Source organism: Balaenoptera borealis, assembly GCF_965194805.1.
Source record: "Balaenoptera borealis genome assembly, chromosome: 16".
NCBI classification, from domain to species: Eukaryota; Metazoa; Chordata; class Mammalia; order Artiodactyla; family Balaenopteridae; genus Balaenoptera; species Balaenoptera borealis.
In genome coordinates, this window is record NC_138872.1 from 6,019,246 (window position 1) to 6,041,024 (window position 21,779).

General features: G+C 46.8%; 1 long non-coding RNA gene across 3 annotated transcripts; it reads left to right on the plus strand.

Annotated features, from left to right (window-relative positions):
• The first annotated feature begins 3,513 nt into the window (after positions 1–3,513).
• Positions 3,514–20,270, plus strand: LOC309612981. Of its 3 annotated transcripts, XR_014235448.1 has the most exons (4): positions 3,514–3,938; positions 4,341–4,408; positions 15,046–16,383; positions 16,750–20,270. It is a non-coding gene; the product is annotated as an uncharacterized lncRNA (long non-coding RNA). The 3 variants fall into 3 exon arrangements; XR_014235447.1 differs by having other exon boundaries at positions 3,514–4,408; XR_014235449.1 differs by lacking the exons at positions 3,514–3,938; positions 4,341–4,408 and adding an exon at positions 4,475–10,953.
• The last annotated feature ends 1,509 nt before the right edge of the window (positions 20,271–21,779 follow it).

A 21,779-nucleotide genomic window follows, 5' to 3' on the forward strand; every position in this document is an offset into this window, starting at 1 on the left:
AAGGTCACCCAGCTGCTCAGAGTCAGGATTTGAATCCGGACTCCAAAGCTTCCCTCTAAACCACTGTGGGACAGTTTGCCTGTCACAGGTTCCTGGAACGCTTCGCACCCTGGCAGGTCACTATGAGAAGGTCACTTTTGGGATCATTCCCCCGCCCCGTTAATTTTTTTCAAGTAAGTCTTGCCCTGGGAATGGGATTGCCAGATGAAATTCAGGAGACTCGGTTAAAGTTGAATTTCAGATAAACAATGAATAATTTTTTAGTGTGTGTCCCATGCAATACTTGGGACACACTTACACTAAAAGAAGCATTTGCTATGTATCTGAAGTTCGCATTTACCTGGGCGTCCTGCATGTTATCTGCTTGGTCAACCCCCGCCAGGCAGGCCTGGTCCCATACACCAGCGGAACCTCCTACTGCAGGCGTTAGACAGAGGCTATTCTCGATGTGCATCTCCATCAGACCTGAAGAAAAAGAAAACAAGGCTCCCATCACTATGAAATATACAGGTGCTTATTAGTTTATCAATTAAACTGCACAAGTCTGCACCCCGCCAGCTCTCACTTGTACTTTGCTGCCGTAACTTACAGGAGCGCCCGAGGGTACCGCAGGGTGGGACCCTGCTCCTCTCACTTGTTGCCAAGGTTCAGTGCTACCAGTCATCTTGTCAATCTCTGGTTTAATCATTTAGCGGCTGTAAAGGACTCATTAAAAACGCCCCGGTTTATTGGAAACACCTCCCGACCACCCCCAGCAGGCCAGATGTGAACCCTGTACCCACTCGCTCTCCCTGAGCCCCATAACAATGCTGCTGACTGTAATTACACCCCAATGTTTGGAAAAGGGCTTTCGGGATGGGGCGGGCGGGTGGAGGGAGGTGGGAAGAGGGGCGGAGGAGACTCCCTGAAACTCCAGGGGCTGGGCCTCGAGGGGGCGATGCCTGGTGCTGAGCCCCTGCCCAGACCCTTCCCCACCTGGATTCAGGCTCTGTCACCCCTCGCCCTCCCCAGAGGCTGGCCTGCTCTCCTGGGACCTTCAGCTGCTCTCTGCATCCCCATGTGCCCCGGTGGGCAGGCTGGGCTTGGCTGTCCTCTCTTCTAAGTACCTACTGTTTGGATGTTCTACCACCTGAATGCAAATCCTTCCACCAGCCCTGCCCTGCGTGTCCTTCTGTCTACACTCGCAGGTCTGTCCCCTGAGCACCTGCCGGTAGCCCGTGGAGGCCCTGGGTACACTGTCCTTCTCTGATCACTCAGTCCCTGCGACTGGCTACGATGGGGCCCCTTTCCAGGCACGGGGGACACAGCAGCCAATAGGCTGCCCCTTTGCTTCCTTCCTGGCCGCTGCTGTTGGATGTGGATGTTGTTCCCAACTCTTTTCTTTTTCTTTTTTTCTTCTTTTTTTTTTTTGGCTGCCCCTCCGGGCTTGTGGGATCTTAGTTCCCCAACCAGGGATCAAACCCAGGCCCTCGGCAGTGAAAGCACGGAATCCTAACCACTGGACCGCCAGGAAATTCCCACCAGTTTTTTTCTTTAAATCATGACTCTGGCATTTTCATCTGATCCCCTTCTGAACCTCTCCCATCCCTTTTAATCTTTTTTTTTTGTAATGCTTATTTCTTTAGGCTGGTAGCTCAGGTGTGGAATTACTGGGTGAGAAGATAAGACCACAGCTAGGGAGGGACTCCGATCCACTGTCACCTGTGCCAGGCCACCATCCTTTCACCCGGGCTGTCGGCCAGCACCTCCCGGTTCTCCCTGCTCCCATCCTGGCCCCTGCGCCTTCCGTTCCCGACACAGAAGCCAGGGGGCGCTGTTGAAACCTAAGTTGGATCAGGTCGCTCGCGGGAATCCCTGCAATGGAGTTCTTGCTCAGGCTGACTGCCAAGGTCATCATAATGACTTCTAAAGCCCTGGAGCAGAGTCCCTCAGCTTGCACATCTCTGACATTCGGGGCGGTTGATTTTCTGTGGTGGGAGCCGTCCCGTGCATTGTAGGGTGTTTAGCAGCCTCCCAGGCTCTACCCACTAGATGCCAGTAGACGCCCGCCCCCAAAATGGAACAGCCAAATAGCCACCCAACCCCAGCATTCCTTACTTCATCGTGCTTTGTTTCTAACACAACACTTTCATCTGACATGCTGTATTTTTATTTACATATTAAATAAGTAGAATACCGCGTGGCGTACAGCCTGAGGTTCAGCTGGTGGGCTGTGTCTCCAGCTGGGCCAGCTATAGGCTGTCTGGAATTGCAACTTCTGTTTATTTGCGACTGATGTGCACTTTTAGCACCATCCAAGCCACTGCAGGAAAGTGCAAATTCTGAAAACTGGAGCCTCAACATTATTTTGAAATGCAAGATGTGGAGAAGTTTGATCAGGTGTGAACTTCTTTCACCCCGACATAAGATATTGCAATATTACACGTGTCATTTTTTCAAGACCTTTGGATTTTTAAAAAATGTCATTTCACTTGTTTTTTTCTTCCTTTTATGAATGTTGTTCTAAAAGTTTTAAGATTTTATTCCTTATTTATTCAAAATTTCTTATAGATAGTAACAATGAAGACTCGAAGACGTCTCCAGCAAAACCCCTCCTCAGGAATCGTGCCGTCATGACAATCATAAGCTCTGACATAAACTAGGTTTGTTAATCGAAGCAAGTCCAAGTTTTTTTTTAAAAAGGTGATAAGGTTTTATTTGGAAATCTTAAACAAAACCCAGTATTAAATATATCCCCATAATCCTTTGTATTTTGTCTTCCTTATTATAATTATAGAGTATTTTAAATGTAATGCATTTTTTCACCAAGTTCCATGCAGACTCCCGCAAACCTGTCCGGTTGACCCCAGTGCACTGTCTAAATATTATCATTTTCTGTCTGTGCTAGTTGCCAGCAAGGGGAAGAGCTGCCCTAGAGAACAGAGGTTAGATTCTTGGTGCCCGGCGCCGGGCTTGGCTCAAGAGATGGACTCGAGGGTCCTTGCTGCCGGTGTTTTGATCCGGATACCCATACCCAAGGTGAAGCCGCATGCATTCCTGGATTCAAAAGCTACGTATCAGGGTTTGCTGGGCACTCTCCTCAGACTCGGGGTTCCGGTGAGCAGCGTGCATGCCTTCAGCACCCAGTCTGGGAGTGCCACTTTGTACCCGGCCTTGTCCTAGGCACCCGGGATGTCACAGCAAACAAGACCAAGTGTCTGTCCCATGGAGCTCACACGCTCATGGCGAAATCATTCCACCACGGGAGGCCTGTCGTGAGTGCTTTATATGCCTTAACCTACTTCATCCTCACGTCAACCTTCTAAGGGAGGTAGTATTAATAATCAGAGAGGTTAGGTGGCTCATCCAAGGTCACACAGTAGGACCTGGAGTTTGAAGCATGTGCTAATCCTACTGTCTTTCTCAGGGGCAGCAATGAAGGCGGTGTCAGGCTTGGGGACGGTGTCTGGTGTTTAAGGTGCCTTTCGGGAGGCCCCGGTGCCCTGAGCTGGGGGTCTTGGGCAGCAAGGGCAGGGCGCTGCATGCCGGGGCATGAGCGCACCACGTTCCCAGTAGGCAGTCTCACCCCTGCGATTCCCTTTCATCCCAGGAAACCTGGCATTATTCATGGGAGATAAAAATCAGCGTTCAACCCATTCCAAATTGCAACTGGTTGAATCCCGGGACAGCTGCCACGGGCTCTGCGGGTTGGGCGAGTTTATGGCTCAGTCAGAAGGAGTGGAGGCTGGGACAGACCGAGCGTGGTAGGGACACTCCAGGCGGACGTGTCGTAACGGTGAGCAAGTCGTGTTTTTCTGGGAATGGAGTCCACCGACCCCACAACATCTCTGGCGAGCTCGCACCGTCTTGTTTTCGTGTCAGGCACCGGTGGGGGGCTCTGTGGTTTCGTTACACCAAAGTCTGTGTTGGCAGCTGTGAAATATGCACAGATGTTTCAGGTGGAGCCAAGGTTTCCTTTCTCCTTCCCCCGGGTAGATAAATCGCCAAGTTTCGAGAGGGATTCCTAACCCTGTACCCCTTCATCCCCTGCTCTGCTCCAGCCTGGGAACTCCCACTGGCTCTACGAGCATCAACATAAAATTAGAAGAAGATTCACATTTAATTAATTTTAACTTTAAAATAGATGCATTCCCTGAAGACTCAGAGTCTGAAAAATCTGTCCTTAGGCCATAATCAGAGATGTGGGCACAGATGCGTGGGCAAATACACCCAGGGAGCACCATATGATGGGACAAAGCTAGAAACAACCTAAATGCCCAGCGATGGGGGATGGTTCAATTATGGCAGAACCACAGGAAGGCATGGCCTGTTGTGCAACCACAGAAGTAATTGTTTTCCAGGAGGACAAAACGACAGGGGAAAATTCTCCTGGCTTGAAATTAAATGATTAAAAACTGCACTCTAAACTGTAAGTAATGAAAGGAGTTTATATAATTACATCTCAAATGTCGTGTGTGTGTGTGTGTGTGTGTGTGTGTGTGTGTGTGTGTGTGTGTGTGTTAGAGAATAGAAGAAAATATGCTGAAATATTAATGGTAAGTATCTCTGGGTAGTGGAATTTTTATTTTCTTTTTTACATCTTTATTTTCCAAATTTCTACTTTAATAACCTTTAACTTCAGATAATCATCAGGAACAAAAATGTTATTTTAAAAGAATGAGCATTCCTTTGAGTGGCTGGAATCTGAGTGCGTTTTCCTTTCTCTCTTTATTGCCCCTAATTTCCAACATGGACATTCTCCTCTTATAAAGGAGTGTGGATGGATTAGTTTATTTTTTCCAGAGGAAGAAGCAAATGTATATTGCATAATGCACAGGGGAGGGGGTTATTTGATGTCATGGAATAAAGTAACATTAAAGCAATACAACTTCAGAGGGGGAAGAAATTAGCAGCTGAAAATGGCAGGCACCCATGAGATTGATTCTGGCATCATCTGCAGATTCATAATCCCAAACTCCTGAAAGATATTAAAACACAAAACACATAAAACAAAATGCCAGGGCTTCCCTGGTGGCGCAGTGTTTAAGAATCCACCTGCCAATGCAGGGGACATGGGTTCGAGCCCTGGTCCGGGAAGATCCCACATGCCGCAGAGCAACTAAGCCCGTGAGCCACAACTACTGAGCCCGTGAGCCACAACTACTGAAGCCCGCGGGCCTAGAGCCCATGCTCCGCAACAAGAGAAGCCACCGCAATGAGAAGCCTGCGCACCACAACGAAGAGGAGGCCCTGCTCACCACAACTAGAGAAAGCCCATGCAGCAATGAAGACCCAATGCAGCCAAAAATCAATAAATAAAATAAATTTTAAAAAAATTCCAACTAGAAGAGGAGACTAATCTACTTAGATCTTCAAAAGCACAGAAACAAGACTATATTTGTTTCTTACTAAAGATATTTCCCTTTTCCCACCTCTCCCTCCTATTGTCTGAAACCAGAACAAGCTGCAACCGTTTTCCAAGTGTCCTAGCATTTTACCAGCATTTTCTTAAAGCCTGTTTCCCATCTGGATTGTTTCACCCCAGCGTTCTTCATCCAGGTGCTTGGCTGTGACCCGCCCCAAGAAGGAGGACACCCACCGCCAGGTCCCTCCACGTGTTCCTGTACTGAGATGCATGTGACAGGCATTCCTTATTCAGATCTCACAGCGACCTTGTGATGAGGGTCTGTTCTTCCCATAATTTCCATTTTACAGAACGGGAAACATGCTCAGAGGGATAAAGGAATTTGTGCCAGCCCCGGCCAGGAAGTGGGGGGAGCCAACATTCAGATGTCAGTCTATCTTCTTCCAAAGCTTTATAAATCCTGCACATGAGAGTGGAGCCCTGAGTTGAATGGAGAGCTGCCAGGTAAACATTTACCAGGAAAACTCTGAGGTTCTGAGGCAAGGGGTATGCCGTGTATTTAGCCTGGCTGATGGGTGGAAAACCAAATCACAGTGAAGGACTGCACGGGCCCACTGTCCAGGGTGGGCCTGCAAGGAGGGCCAGAGCCCGTTGAAGCCACGCCAGCCTCGCTGTGAATGGCACAGCTTCAACAACTTCACAGGTGTCCCTGGCAGGTGAGAAGGGCTTGGCGGGCGAACGGGGTGGAACACGGCTCCTTACCCAGCAAAAAACTGTAAATCAAGTGATTGCAACACAGGAGCAGTCTGAAACACAGCCCAGTAATAAACAACCACTCAGTCATTTTTATTATTTCTTTTTCTGAAGCTAATCAGTTCAGTATGAGTCACTTCGTAGAAGCTGAGACCATTCCCCTGGAAGTGATGGTGCCCTGAGTAATCGTATCAATGGGCACATCTCAAAGATGGCCTCCACCTTCCAAAAGGGTCCCAGGAAACAAGTCATGGCTCAACCAGCCTGGGTCCGAATTCGGTGCTTGTAGTTGTGGGATATACTATGGGATATACTATCCTAAAAAAGTATGTGTTGTTTATCTGAAATCCCAATTTAACTAAACGTCCTGTCCTGTAGTTATTTTATCTACAAACCTACCTAGATATCATTCTCGTTCTTTGAGCAAAGGTAACACACACCCAGCAAAATTCAGCAAGACAGACCAGAGACTTCCCCAGCGGAAACGGACCCTCTCACTGCCTGGCCTAAAACACGTTAACCGCCTCCTATTGCTCTTAACAATGGTCTGCAAACTCTGAGTATGCATCAAATTGATGCACTGGAGGGCTTGTGAAGACATTGGTTGCTGGATCCCGCTCCTAGAATGTCCTGTTCAGGAGGTCTGGGGTGGGGCCTGAGAATCTGTACGTCTAACAAGTTCCAAGATGCTGGTGCTGACTCCATACTTTGAGATCTGTGTTCTTAGGATGCAGACTAACACTCCAACATCCTCCGCCACTGTGCCCCCATGGCCTTTCGTGGTCCAGCTCCTGCCACCCCCTCCAGCCTGTCTCACACCATCTCCCTCACTCACCTGGCTCTCTGGCCTCCCTGCAGTGCATCAGGAGAACTCTTCTCAAGTCGCCGCAGGGCCTTTGCACATGCTGTTCCTTGCCATGCACTTGGCGGCACCCCACCCCTACTACCTTAGGCAGGAGGCATCCTAATTACCCCCATTTTACAAACATAGGAACTAAGATTTGGAGAACCTCAGTCACTTGCCCAAAGCCAAGCTGATAATAAGAGGAGAGTCAGGGACCTAAAATTTCATCTGCATCTCCCACGCCTGCCTTCTTTCTGCCATGCTGCTGCTTCCCCTGACTGGGAGTATTAACTTTTATTTCAGGCCTCTCTTAAATGCTGGCTTTTGTGAGATTGCTACTTGATCGTTATTTATTTATCTTCAAACCAAGCCCCTGGGATTAGTACTTCAGGATTTGGGAAACAGGTTCACATTCAGCCTTTGACACCATTCAAGATCCAATAGACTTAGCTCACATCCCCTCTCAAGGTCTCAATGTTTGCCTGAAGTCAAGAGTATTCATTTCCCCACCCCAAATTCACACACACACACACACACACACACACACACACACACACTTCTAAAGTCTATAGACAGAGCTCTGACACTAAAGTTGTCATGGCAACTGAAAGCTTGCTCTCTGAATATTTCCCTGGTGGTGGGATGACACCAACTTCCTGTCTTCTATTAGAAAATAATGTCAGCTCTTGGCATCTGCCAGTGAAGGTGGGGCAAGGGCGTGGCTCCAGGTGGGCGAATGGAGCCCAGGTTGTCGAGTTATGAAGACCAAGATGGATACATTTACACTCCATGAGGATAAGGACTGGTTACTGCTGCCCTGTACCACCAGCCTCCAGCCTGTGGCCCAGGACACTGTGTCACCAAGTAAATGATGAGTTCATGAATGGAGTTATTTGTCAAATGTCGATGTCTCAAGTATTGCAGGGCAGGGGCCAAGGCTTTGCTTTCAGATGCCAGACCAAGATCCCATCTACCAAAACGCTCCCCTGAATGGGCGTATTTCCTCTTTGGGGTTTTCCCGTTTATTTTTATTTTCCTAAAAGCCACTTACTGAGTTTTCTTAGCTCTGGGTTGGGTATTTAGTGGTTGTCTGGGTTCACATCTTTTGGGAATTAACAAGAACGTATCCAGTCTCTCCCAGGAATATAGTTTCAGGGCTTCCCTCTCCACCACTTTCCCTCAGCAAAGGTATACACATTCATCTCAAGACAGACACAGCACCTTTTCATATGAACGGAAAGATCAGGAGGTTATTTAACAAGCACTCAACTGCCCACCGGTCTCCATTTTTTTAAACCTGAAAAACAAGACCTGAGTTTCATTCTCAAAGACGTTGGATGCTATTTGTTCCCCTCTGGCTCCAAATCACGCCAGGAGCCGGCTGCCGGTGCAGTGGGAGCCCAGGCGGGAGTGTCTTGGGGGCTTTGCTCCTGGAGCTCCTGCTGCTAGTATTTTCCAGCAAGAAAGGAGAGTGGAGGCAAAGAAGACGCAAGTGAGCCAAGCAAACACGACATAGCTCAGGGGCAAACCCAGAGAGGGGCCCACAGCCGGGTCTCATTTATTTCAACTAGTAATTCTCTCTCAAGTCTGCCCCTTCTCTCCATGCCCACTGCTACTCCCCTAGGCCAGATTTCTCACCTCCAGCACTGGTGACACTTGGGCAGCTTCATTCTCTGTGGTGCGGGCTGTCCTGGGCGTTGGAGGATGTTTAGGAGCACCCCTGGCCTCTACGCACTAGATGCAGTAGCAACGCTCCGCCGCCCCCAATTGTGACAACCAACAATGTCTCCAGACATTGCCAAATATCTGGCTGGGGAAAGGGTTGCCCCTGGTTGAGAACCTTTGGCTTAGTCCAAGTGCTCCCCTCCTCGACTCTGCTTCCCCTCCTATCTGGCCTCCTGGCTTCCATCACGGCCACCTCGTGCTTTGCCCCCAAAGGCGCTTGACACGTTTTCCTTGATTGCATGACTGTAGAACAGCATCCGTATCCTCAGGGCCTAGCACAATGCCCCGGATGTAGTAGATGCTCAACAAATATTTGCTGAAAGATGACAAGCTCCTGCGGGCAGACTTAATGTCCTTTCTGCTCTACATCCAGCGCTCAGTTCGGCAGGCCCTTGGGTCCTCCGTTGCTTGCAGCCAAATTCATCCTATCTGAAGGCATGAATGGAAGCATGAACAAGCTTCTTAGCGTGGCATGACTCCTCCCAATTTACAGATGGAGAAACCAAGGTGCAGGATGGTTAAAATAATCTTCCCAGGATCTTCTTCAGCAGAGCTGGAGCTTTAACACAGATCTGTCTAACCCCAGAGAAAAAAATGGATCAAAAGAACTTCCTCTGAATATAAAACAGGAGAAAGGTATCTAGGAAGCTGATCAAGGCATACAGAGTTGCTTCCTCTGCCATGTTGGGGGACATGGGATGTGTCTCATCGTCTGGGGCTCAGTGTCACCCTTTCAAACGTGCCGAGGTTGCAGCGATGTCTCAAGACATCCTTGTGGCTCTAGGAGGCTTAGATTCCAGTTCTCACCTCTGCCATCAATACTCAGGGGCTCACCCAGACCTGTGGGCACCGCCCCGCTGGGGTTGCCATCCGCAGAACCCGGAGCGAACCCTCTGCCTGCATGAAGGGAGCTGGGGCCCGCCCCACGTAGCACTCTCATTGCACATTTGGTTTCAATTCTCCAAATTCCTTTGCACATTTAGCTGTCACAATGAGATAATATCGAGCTCATGTGAACTGAGAGTCAAGAGAGCCTCGGAAAACTTAAAAAGAAAAAAAAAAAGCAAGCTTGGAGTTGTTCGAAGTGCCCTCCTGAACCCCCCCAGGATGTGGGATTTACCTGGGCGAGGAGAGCCATGGGGCCTGGCTGGTCTGGGCTCCCTCCTTGACCTCCCAGAGTGGGGGACGGAAAGGGGTGGCCCTTCTGAACCCAGTGACTATTTCCCGGCCCAGAGTCCTCTGAGGGGTGGGGTTCTAGAGGCCACGGATGTTTTCAAAGAATCAGGGGAAGGAGCTACACAAATCCCGCGACAGGTTAAGGCCCAGCAGGGGCCACACACTCACACGCAGCCAGCGGACCAGAAGGCCTTGGAAAGATGCCCGACTGTCCGGTTCTTCAAACAAGACCAGGAATTTACATTCTTGTGTGAAGCCTTCCAACATTTAAATGTCAGGACACCACTAGGGGCCAAACCAAATGCACTGGCTGATCCCATAGGGTCTGTGGCCTGACCGCTTGCCGCCTCGGCCTTGGCGTGGCTTTGGCCTTCTCGGATCGACCTCTTGCTCTGGGCCATACACAAGCGATTAGTACAGCTCAGACACGTCCCTAAGGGCATGACAAATCTTCGCTTGTGCAATTCCCATAGCAGACCTACACAGTGGGGATGATTATCTTCTCCCTTTTACAAATGGGGAAACTGAGGCCCCGGGGGTACAGACTTTCCTTGCCCATAAGCAAATTACAACCTCCGAACAAATAATTCCTCTTCTCTGAGCCTCGATTTACTCAGCTTGGTAAACCCCAGGCAATGGGAAATAATGGTTACGAACATAGAGGGGTTTGTGGGGGGAATGAGAGGCTGCAGGACCAGAACACTGGGTACCTGGCCTAGTCACAGGCTAAGGCCCTTCGGCAATTGTCATTTGTTAGGGGTTGAATCGTGTCCCTCCCCAAATTCATGTTTTAAGTCCTAACCCCCAGAGCCTCAGAACGTGACCTTATTTGGAAATGGGTCCCTGCAGATGTAATTAGTTAAATGAAGATGAGGTCACACTGAGTAGGGTGGGTCCCTCATCCAATACGGCTGCTGTCCTTGTATAAGGGGACCTTTGGACACGGGGAGAACACCATGTGAAGACTAGTGTGGTTCTGCTACAGACCCAGGAACCACCAGAAGCTGGGGGCGGGGATGGGGGGGCTGGGCAGACCTGGAAGAGATGCCTACCTTCAGAGGGAGAATGGCCCTGCCAGCACCTTGATCTTGGACTTGCAGCCTCCAGAAATGTGAGACATTAAATTTCCGTTATTTAAGCCACTCAGTTTGTGGTATTTTGCTACGGCCCCGGAAACTCATAGATCATTACCATTATGGCATAAACTACAATATCCTGCTTCCTTCCCTTTGCTTTATAATTCTTTGGGTGTCCAGTTAGAGAAGGTTGATTCTCAGTTCACCTTTTAAAAGTTGATTAGAGTACTTGTTCTCTAAAGCACTGAGCTGGCTGCTGGGGTGAGGCAAAGAGATATCGCTGAGTTTTACCTGGCAGGGGGAACCTCCCACGTTCAAAACCTGCGTGCTTATCCAGGAAGGACATCAGTGGTACCCAGAGCAGGGACAGGAAACAATTTTGAGGTGAGGGGCTCTAGACCCCAGAGCGGTCTCATCCATTGCCTGCTGTGATTTGTGTAGACCCGTGGTTCTCAGCCGGGGAGATTCTGCCCCTCCTCCCCGCAGGGAACATTTGGCAGTATCCAGAGACATTATGCTTGTTACAACTTGCATCTAGTGGGTAGGGGCCAAGGATGTTGCTAAACATCCCATGATGCACAGGACCCCCACCACAGAGAGCTACCCAGCCCCGATGTCAGTAGTGCCGCAGTAAAGAGCCCTGCTGTACTCAAACGGCACAGGGGTGAGGACCCCGGCTGGGCCCCTGTCCTGCCTGCACGCTACCCCTCTCTGAGCCTCAGACCCCTTATCTGTAAATTGGGCCATGCAGGCTCTGTGGGGCTCCTGGTCCTGAGCCTGGCAGGTAGCAGGAGTTCAACCAACCCTCCCCTTGTCGCTTCTCCCATCTTTGCGGGGAAGTTACTGCAGAGGTGCTGGCTTTAATGTATCTGTTTCCCTAAAAAGGAATATTTTAAATTAAGATAAAACATGTCCCGTAAATCGTGATTTAACATATTTTTAGAGATTCATAAGCGCTGTATTTCCTTGATTCTAAGAGGCTGTAAATTATAACACAGACTTCAATTTAGCAAGAACTTCTTGGAGGTAGGGCGGGGGAGGCGACTCCACATTAATCGTACATGTTGATTGCAAGGTACACCTTACTTCAGTCCCAGATTAAATGGGGCATTTCCAACTTCTACCTTGGAGTGGGTGTCAGCATGATGCTGCATTCAGAGGAAATACAAACCCAATCCCCAAAGCCTTGAAAAGCCACATTTATCCTTATTGGAATCTGCTTAAGGATTAAGAGGGAATGGCTCAGCATATCAAGTAGCAAAACTTTCTAAGAATAAATAAGAATAAATGATTCATAGTGTGGTCTCAACTCTCACTGTGAAGAGTCGCGGTATAGATCAGTGTCTGCTCGGGGATAAAGCAGAGTGAAAAGAGAGTAAACCATCCCCCAAAGACCCTCAAATTAGATGAAAATCCACAAAGGTGTAATAAACAGACAGATGGAACATTTGGATGGAAAGATGGATGGATGGATGGATGGATGGATAAATGAGTGGGTGGAAGATAAATTAATAAACACAGAGAAACAGAGGCTGAGCAATGAGATAGAAGGAGATATAGAAGTATACAGAGATATCTCTTTTTAGGCATGCATAATTCATTAAGGCAAAAACTAATGCAGTTTGCATATGGTGCCACTCAAATTTGTTCCCAGAGAAGGTCACCCAAAGAGTGTCTTTGCAGAAAATTGTTAATCCTATTGTGATTTCCTGGTTAAAGAAAAGGTTAGAGAAACATGCAAAGAAATCGGCCCTTTCATTGAGGGGCAGCTCAAAGAGACGTTCTTTTCTCCTTTCCTTGCTCAGGTGACTTTAAAAGAGAGTTTACTTTGGTTTAATTTTAGGAGCAAAGTCTTCAGCCCTTTCTCTTCTCGCTCCCTCTCCACTCTCACTGCTCCCTGTATTTGGACACATCTTGCCGCATCCAAGGGGGACCCCACTCTCAGGAAAGGGAAGGAGGTAGCCTTCAAGACTTTGCCTTGCCTGACCTTACTGTTGGGTTGCCAGCTTGCAGTGGAAATCTACCACTGGTTGCCCCATGTCTATTCTTCTCTGCTTCTAGCAATAAGTGCAGTAATTGTCTGGGGCACTTCTTCCCCCATTCTTAGCTCATTGCCTTGGGGGTACCTTGAGACTTCTTAATCAGTTCAGGATCACCCAATGACTCAATGAGAGAATCACTTGATTAGAGTCAATAAAACAGGCAGAGATGTTTGCTGAGGCTAACAGCTCTCTCTTCCACAGCATAGCAGTAAGGATGGGATACCCGGAGCTTCTGCAGCCATTTTGCAAACCAAGATTCCAATCCTAGTGCTGTTGTTTAAGTCGAGAATTGAGTTGTATCTGATCCCAATGGGTGACCCCACACTTTGTTTTTAAATCAAGCCAGTGGTTGCTTCAGGCGCAGGATTTTGATGTAATTCTGGATAGTGAAGCGTAAAGGGAGGCTCCCCGAGGGCTCCTGGGAAACATTCTGTTGCTCTTAAAACCAGACACGCAGGAAGCACCAGCCTCACTCAGTTTCTGGAGGTTATGGCCTTGGGATGAGATGCTGTGTAGGGCAGCAGCCATCCTGGACCATGAAAGAGGCCAGCAAGGGAAGCTGACTGCCCACCCCCCCGCCCCTGCACCTGCCCACTGACAGTTCTGTAACTTCTTCCCGATTTCCTTTCTGCACGTGGGAAAAGAGCTTCTGGTCTCTCTTCCATCCTCACCTTTTGGCCTGTGTGGGGCACACCTAGTTTTTTTGAAATTTCTTAATTTATTTTCATTGAAGTATAGTTGATGTATACTGTTATTTAAGTTACGGGTGTCCAATACAATCATTCACAATTTTTAAAGGTCATACTCCATTTATAGTTATTATAAAATATTGACTATATTCCCTGCGTTGTATAACATATCCTTGTAGCTTATTTTATGCCTAATAGTTTATACCTCTTAATCCCCTCCCCCTATATTGCGCCTCCCCACTGGTAACTACTAGTTTGTTCTCTACATCTAGAGAATACCTAGTTTTAAAGAGCCTTTTCTTCTCTTCTGCTGCCTCGAGATGTATTGACAAACAGTTTCAATTATTTAAGAAATTCACGATCATTACAGATCATTGCTGTTACCTAGAATGTTCCTCAGTGATGGAAACAGTCTGTCTGCACATCCAATACCAAAGCCACTTGTCACATGTGGCTCCTGAGCCTTTGAAATGCAACTAGTGCAACCAAGGAAGCACATCCTTAAATATATTTAATTTTAATTAATTAACATTTAAATAACCACATGTGGCTAGTCACTACTGTATAAGACAACAGAGAGATAGAACAATTCGATGATATTTATAAGCATAAAGGGAAAAAGAAAAGTCCCCCCTGATCCCACCTCCAAGGCATAGCTAATGTTAAACTAGGTTAATACCCTTGCATGTTTTAGTCTACGCATGTAAATACATTACTGAATTTCCTTCAGAAATATATAATGCTTTAAATTTTATTTGTCCACTAAATATATTGTAAGCATCTTTCCAGCTCAGTGGCTGCATTTCTAAAGAACACAGAGCAGGTAGCAGGAGTGCCAGATTTGGAACCAAACAGACAGAGTCTGTTACCTTCTGGGTTTGCCAGACTAGCTGCATGACCTTGAATGAGTTATATAAGCTCTCTCCACCTCAGTCTACCCATCTGTAAATGGGGAGATTCATAGTATCTTTATCACAGTGTGGTTGGGTGGATTAAATATGATAATGCCTGTACAGGGCTTGGTAGGTTAACTGGGCATCATTGTACAATGGTTATTAACATTGGTCCTGCAACATCATTTTTGTGGCTGCAGAGTATCTGTTACACAATTGTGCCATGATTTGTTTATTCAACCTTTCATTATTGGACATTTGGGCTTTTGTTTGCTTTTTAAATAAGGAATGCTGCAATGGAAGCCCTATACCAAAATCTGAAATATGAAGGCGTGTCTGGGAGTCTACTTTCTGATGGAGGGGCTGCCAGAGAAGCTGACTGGGATTGGCCAAGAGGACATCAAGCTAAGCCAGACCAGTCTGGTGGGGTGGGGGGGTTTCCCCTGAGATCAGCTCCTCAACAGAATTTGGCCAAGAGGTCTTTTTCTTTTCATCTCTTCTAGGTCAACTTCAGCTCAAACTGTCAGCTCAAACAGCATCAGCAAAGCAAAGGCCTGGGTGTGTGTTTATGTTTGGATTTTTTTCTCTGACTCACTGTGGGATGGAGGTAGTTGGACCAATACAATACACTCCCTGGAGAGAAGAAATGCAAGTAATCCGAGAGGCTTCCTCCAGGGACATTCCTTGGGGGTTTTGAACCTGTGACAGGACCAGATTCTTTAATGTGACTCTCACAGATCATGTAAAAAAAAACTTGTGTATTGTGGTAACATACATACAGCATAAAATTGGCTGTTTAACTCAGTGGCATTAATTAAATTTGCAATGTTGTGCAACCATCACCTCTGTCTATTTCCAAATTTTTTTCATCACCCCAAACAGAAACTCTGAACCTATTAAGCAATAAGTCCCTGTTCTCCACCGCCAACCCCAGCCCCTGGTCATTCTGATCTATTTTTTGTCTTTATGAATTTGCCTACTCCAGGTATTTCATACAAGTGGAATCATACAATATTCGTCCTTTTGTGTCTGGTTTATTTCACTTTGCACAACAATTTCAATATTCAGCCATGATGTATCAGAACTTTTTCTTTTTTAAGAATAATATTTCTGGGACTCCCTGGTGGCACAGAGGTTAAGAATCCGCCTGCCAATGCAGGGGACATGGGTTCAAGCCCTGGTCCAGGAAGATCCCACATGCCGCAGAGCAACTAAGCCTGTGCGCCACAACTACTGAGCCTGCGCTCTAGAGCCCGCGAGCCACAACTACTGAAGCCCGCGTGCCTAGAGCCCATGCTCCACAACAAGAGAAGCCACCGCAATGAGAAGCCCGTGCACCGCAACGAAGAGTAGCCCCCGCTCAACGCAACTAGAGAAAGCCTGCATGCAGCAACAAAGACCCAACACAGCCAAAAAAAAAAAAAAGATATAAAAATATCATTAAAAAAAAAAACAACAAGAATAATATTTCTTTTTATGTATGTACCACATTTTGTTTATCCATTCATCAGTTGATGGACACTTGGGTTATTTCCATCCTTTGGCTGTTGTGAATAATGCTGCAATGAACATGGATGTACAAGCCTCTATTTGAGCTCCTGGTTTACTTTTTTTGTCATATACCCAGGAGCGGAATTGCCAGGTCATATGGTAATTCTATGTTTAACTTTTTGAGGGACTGCCAAACTGTTTTTTTTTTTTTCATACTTAAAGGCCATTTATTTATTTACATTAATTTTTTATTGACGTATAGTTGATTCACAATATTACATTAGTTTCAGGTATACAGCATAGTGATTCAGTAGTTTTACCGATTATATTCCATTAAAAGTTATTGCAAGGTAGGGCTTCCCTGGTGGCGCAGTGGTTGAGAATCTGCCTGCCAAGGCAGGGGACACGGGTTCGAGCCCTGGTCTGGGAAGATCGCACATGCCGCGGAGCAACTGGGCCCGTGAGCCACAATTACTGAGCCTGCGCATCTGGAGCCTGTGCTCCGCAACAAGAGAGGCCACGATAGTGAGAGGCCCGCACACCGCGATGAAGAGTGGCCCCCGCTTGCCACAACTAGAGAAAGCCCTCACACAGAAACGAAGACCCAACACAGCCATAAATAAATAAAAATAAAAGTAAATTAAAAAAAAAAAAACAAGCAGCACCCAAAACTGCAAATACTCTATGTTCAAAAAAAAAAAAAAAGTTATTGCAAGGTAATGGCTGTAATTCCCTGTGCTATATAATATATCCTTGTTTTTTTGAATCTATTTTATACACAGTAGTTTGTACCTCTTAATCCCATACCCCTAATTTGCCCCTCCTCACCCTTGGTAACCACTAGTTTGTTTTCCCTATCTGTGAGTCTGTTTCAGTTTTGCATGTACATTCATCTGCATTATATTTTAGATTCCACATATAAGTGATATCATACAGGAACTGCCAAACTGTTTTCCATAGCAGCTGCACCATTTTACATTCCCACCAGCCATGTACCAGGATTCCAATTTATCTACATCCTCGTCAATGCTGTTATTTTACTTTTAAAAATTATTATTATAGTCATCCTAGTGGGTATCAAGTGGTTTCTCGTATTTTCAGGTGTTTATTGGCCATCTCTACATCTTCTTTAGAGAAATGTCTATTCAAGTCCTTCACCCATTTTTTAATTAGGTTGTTTGTCTTTTTGTTGTTGAGTTGTAGGAATTATTTATATATTCTGTATATGAAACCCTTATCAGATACATGATTTGCAAATCTTTTCTGTAGGTTGTTGTTTCACTTTCTTGATAATGTCCTTTGATGCACACAAGTTTTTAATTGTGACAAATCCAATCTACCTATTTTTCTTTTGCTGTTCATGCTTTTGTTGTCATACCTAAGAATCCGTTGCTGACTCCAAGGTTGGAGATCATTTTAAATCACTAAGTATTGCTTGTCTCTATTATAAATTTCCTAGGGACTTCCCTGGCGGTGGAGTGGTTAAGAATCCGCCTACCAATGCAGGAGACACGGGTTCGAGCCCTGGTCAGGGAAGATCCCACATGCCGGGGAGCAACTAAGCCCGTGTGCCACAACTACTGAGCCTGTGCTCTAGAGCCTGCGAGCCACAACTACTGAGCCCACGTGCCACAACTACTGAAGCCCGCATGCCTAGAGCCCGTGCTCTGCAACAAGAGAAGCCACTGCAATGAGAAGCCCACACTGCAACGAAGGGTAGCCCCCGCTCACCACAACTAGAGAAAACCTGCACACAGCAACAAAGATCCAACACAGCCAAAAGTAAATAAATAAATAAATAAAAATAAATAAAGAAATAAATTTCCTATACATAAGGGTGCTGAGTCCCTTACTGTCCTAGTCTACCCCGGGGACTGAGTTGGCTGGGAGGTAGGTAGGTAGGTAGATTGGTATACAGATACAGATACAGATATATAATTTTATTTATTTATTTATCCAGTTTAGCAAACTTTTATGTTCTCTGGGCACTGCCCCCTGGTCATAAAGACGGTCCCAAGATTCAGGCTGGCCAATCATAGTAGCCTATGTCACTGGCATTAGTGATTGGTCCAAGGGGTAGTCTTGTAACCCAAGCTGGACCAATGAGAACTTCTCTGGGATGGATAGACATTTGCTGGGAAAAGGAACCCTCTTTCCATCAGAGCTGGCAAGCTGGAACCATAGGCAGCTGTGTCCTTCACCACAGGAAGTCCCATCTGCCAGAGGCAAGAATGCAGCAGAGGCAATGCAGGTTGAGACCCGCAGAGATGGAGACCACCGGCAGGTATCATGGGGTGAGGAGTCCCCTGCCCCCGTCTCAGGGGCCCCAGCTCCTTCAGCTTGTCCTGTATCTTGTGAACGCGTCCCAGGACCCCCTCCACTGACACGAGCCAGTTCCTCTCTCCTTCCGTTCGTTAGGGGTAAATCTTGATCACCTGAAACCAAAACCACCCTGATGGGTCCCCCTGCCCTGCGACCTCTGCTCCCTCCTACTGATTTATCAGCACCTGAATACATCTGTCTCCAACTCTCCCAAGCATTCACTTGGGAAGTGTCCTCTATCCACACCCCTCTCTCCAACTCTACCTTTAAGACTCAGTCGACGAATTTCCTCCTTGGAGCAGCCTGCCCTGACCCTCCCCCCAACCCTCTAGGCAAAACGGGCTGATTTCCTTCCACGCACCGTCACAGACCGTGTAACACCTCTGAGTTCTACCACTTTGCTCACACATCTCTCCCCTCTGGACCATGGGCTTTCTTGAGATAGCCGCGGGGTTTACTGCAATTGGATCGACAGCATCTAGCCCAGGGTCAGCACATGGCAGGGTCTCACTAGGTACCAGCAGAATGATTAAACTGGGCTCTTAGGCAGACATGCCAACCCTGGGCTCCACCACTTGTTTGCATTGTGAACCTTGCGCAGGTAATTCATTTCATGTTGTCTTGTTTGTAATATAGGTTGATGAGAAACAGCATTTCCTTCCTGGGGCTCTATGGGGATTTAGTGAGATAGGCTTCCCACACAGCTCTGCTGCCAGGGCTCTCTTCCATCTCTCTCTGTCTCTTTCAGGCTCTCAGCTCTGCTTCCCTCAGTTTCTTGGGCCTCATTCTCTGCCAGGCTTCTACCACAGGCAAGAAGACAGGCATCAGTGGCCCAAACAACGGGCATCCTTACAGCAACCTTCTTGACCAACATCTGCATCTGAATTCCAGGGAATGACTCTGATTGGTCAGCTCAGGTCTTGGATCCACCCCTTGACCAATCACGAAGTCCAAGGAAATGGGGCACTCTCATTGGCCAGCTAGCTTCTGCCCCACCCTTTGGGTGTGGGGTTGATGGGCCAACCTGGACCACATAGAGCAGAGGCGGGTAGCTATTCCAAAGAGTAAATGCTGGATGATTGAAAAATAATCTTTCCACTACACTGAGGTTCCTTAATTTAATTTTCCCATTATATTCAGAAAAAAATACCATCATACCTTGTTTATCTAGGAGGATAAAACTTCCAAAAAAAATTTTTTTTAAGAAGCAGTCTCAGGATTGGGAGATGATGGAAAAGCTCCTCCCTCCTCCCTGCCCATCCTCCTTTTTGCCCCATCATGTCCTTGAAGGGGCTTCTCACTCACAGCCACTCCAGTGTCAGACCCGGCCGTGGGAAAGATGGTTCTTCTCCACTGGATTCTGGTTTCATGTCAGATTTGTCACTGCCTTACTTTTTATCCTATTCCCTTATACTTACACCTGTAAGTGTTACACCTGTGCTTGTTACACTATTCCAGTCCTCTGTGCTTGTTACACCTGTATGTGTTATACCTGGGTTTGTAACACCCATAGGTGTTATGCCTGTCTTCGTCACACCATTCCAGACCCCTGTGCTTGTTACACCTGTACTCGTTACACCTGTGCGTATCTACTCTTCCATTCCCCTGTTCCTTCCCTTTTAGAGCAGTGAGTGCACAGAGATCCTTCCCTGGAGAAACAGTGGCCAGTGGAGGTGAGAGCTGATGTTGTGCATCAACGCAAGTGAGTTCAAATCTCAGCTCGGCAGGTTATTCGCTGTGTGACCCAACTCCAATTAGGCACCTCCTCTGTGCCTCAATTTCTTCCCCTCTCTGATGTGGGTTAATAACAGCATCTATCTCTTCCGATCTGATGAAGAACATATGAGATGGTGCACGCAGAGGTGGTTTGATGGAAGCGCGTGGAGAGCAAGTTCAAGCCCCCTCACTCGTACAGGTCCTTCCAAGGCCGTAAATAGGGTCCTTGATATGTCTTCTCATGGGCATATATGTTTTTGTAAAATCTACAAAAGTTCAGTGATTTCATTGAAATCCGTGAAAGCCAATAAATCGTTCCACTCCAGGTTCCCTCACCACCACCACCTCCCTTATGTCAGGGGATGCTGAGGATGGTGGGTCTCCATCGGACCCATTTAGTTGGAGTTTGTGAGCTCAGGCTGTGTGGTTTCAGTGCCGGGATTAGGGTGAGGTGAACGAGGCACCTAGGGTGCAAAACTGAGGACATGCTTTCAGGCCCCCAGAGTGAGTACCACCTTGGGGTGAAAATCACTCTTTTCACCCTGGTCCCACCCTGCTGCCCTCCTTCCTTCCTCCTTCAATTTTCTTTCTATTCTGTTGAGAAATAGAGTCACCAACAATGAAGTTTCTCATACTCTCTGTTGTTACTTTCTCTCCTCCGCTGGCTCCTTCCCGAGTCCACATTTACTATAAGGACCACAACTTCACAAAGGAAAAGAGGAAGAAAAGGCCACTTTTCATCTCCACTAAATGGACACATTTAGCACGTATGTAATTGCAGCCACCTTCAAACAAAGAAATCACTTAGTTCTCTCTGAAAAATCCCAAGAATCTTGATACTCTCTCATCTTAGCAGGCCATCTGAGTTTAAAAAAAAAAAAAAAAAATCAGTAGAAAGTAAAAACTTTCAGTGTGAAGTTTGAGTTTGACTTGAAACATTTAATTTATTTAAAAATAGAAATGTAAATGTAATCTCTGTGTTTTCCTCCCGCTGTCAGGAGCTCTCTCTTCTGCTCTGACTGATTCATTAACAAATTAACATGTTGTGATTGTGCTGTGAAAAGTTGCAACATAATTGTTACAGCCACAGTCCCGAGGCTCTGTAGTTGTGATTCCCAAACTCTTTTATGGAGTACAAATTAGACGCTTTTCATATACGCTATCTAATTTTAATTAAAATTTGCCCTAAAGCTATCCTTAACAGCTTTGAAGCTGCTGGAGCTTTGTCATCTTGGGGTGGTGAACATTTGCAGTTGATCATGTCAAAATCTGTACCCATGGAAACCGTTTTCCGACCACTTCTTCCTAGGACAGGCTCAGATCGGCCGGAGTTCTGATTTCGACCTGGTTCAAGGATTATTATCTGTTGAGAGAAGGGTGGTCCTCGGCGGGCAAAGTGGAGATTTGGAGGTTGTAACTGGGAGACACAGAGAATTGCTTGCAAGCTTTCTGATTTAGGGGAAATCACGGCCTCTCTGAATGTTTCATTTTTCTTCATCTGTAAAATGAAGATCATCACGATCCTGTCCGTGACCTATTGAAATGGCTACGCCACTTGAGACCTTGCAATTTGGAAATATGAAGAAAACCATTCTTCTGAAAAATATAAAATTACACCCAGGCTCTGCCACATGACCCAGGATGGTGGGGAGATTTTTTTTTTTTTAAGCACCTTTTGAACATCATCAGGAAAAAGTAATCAGATCCT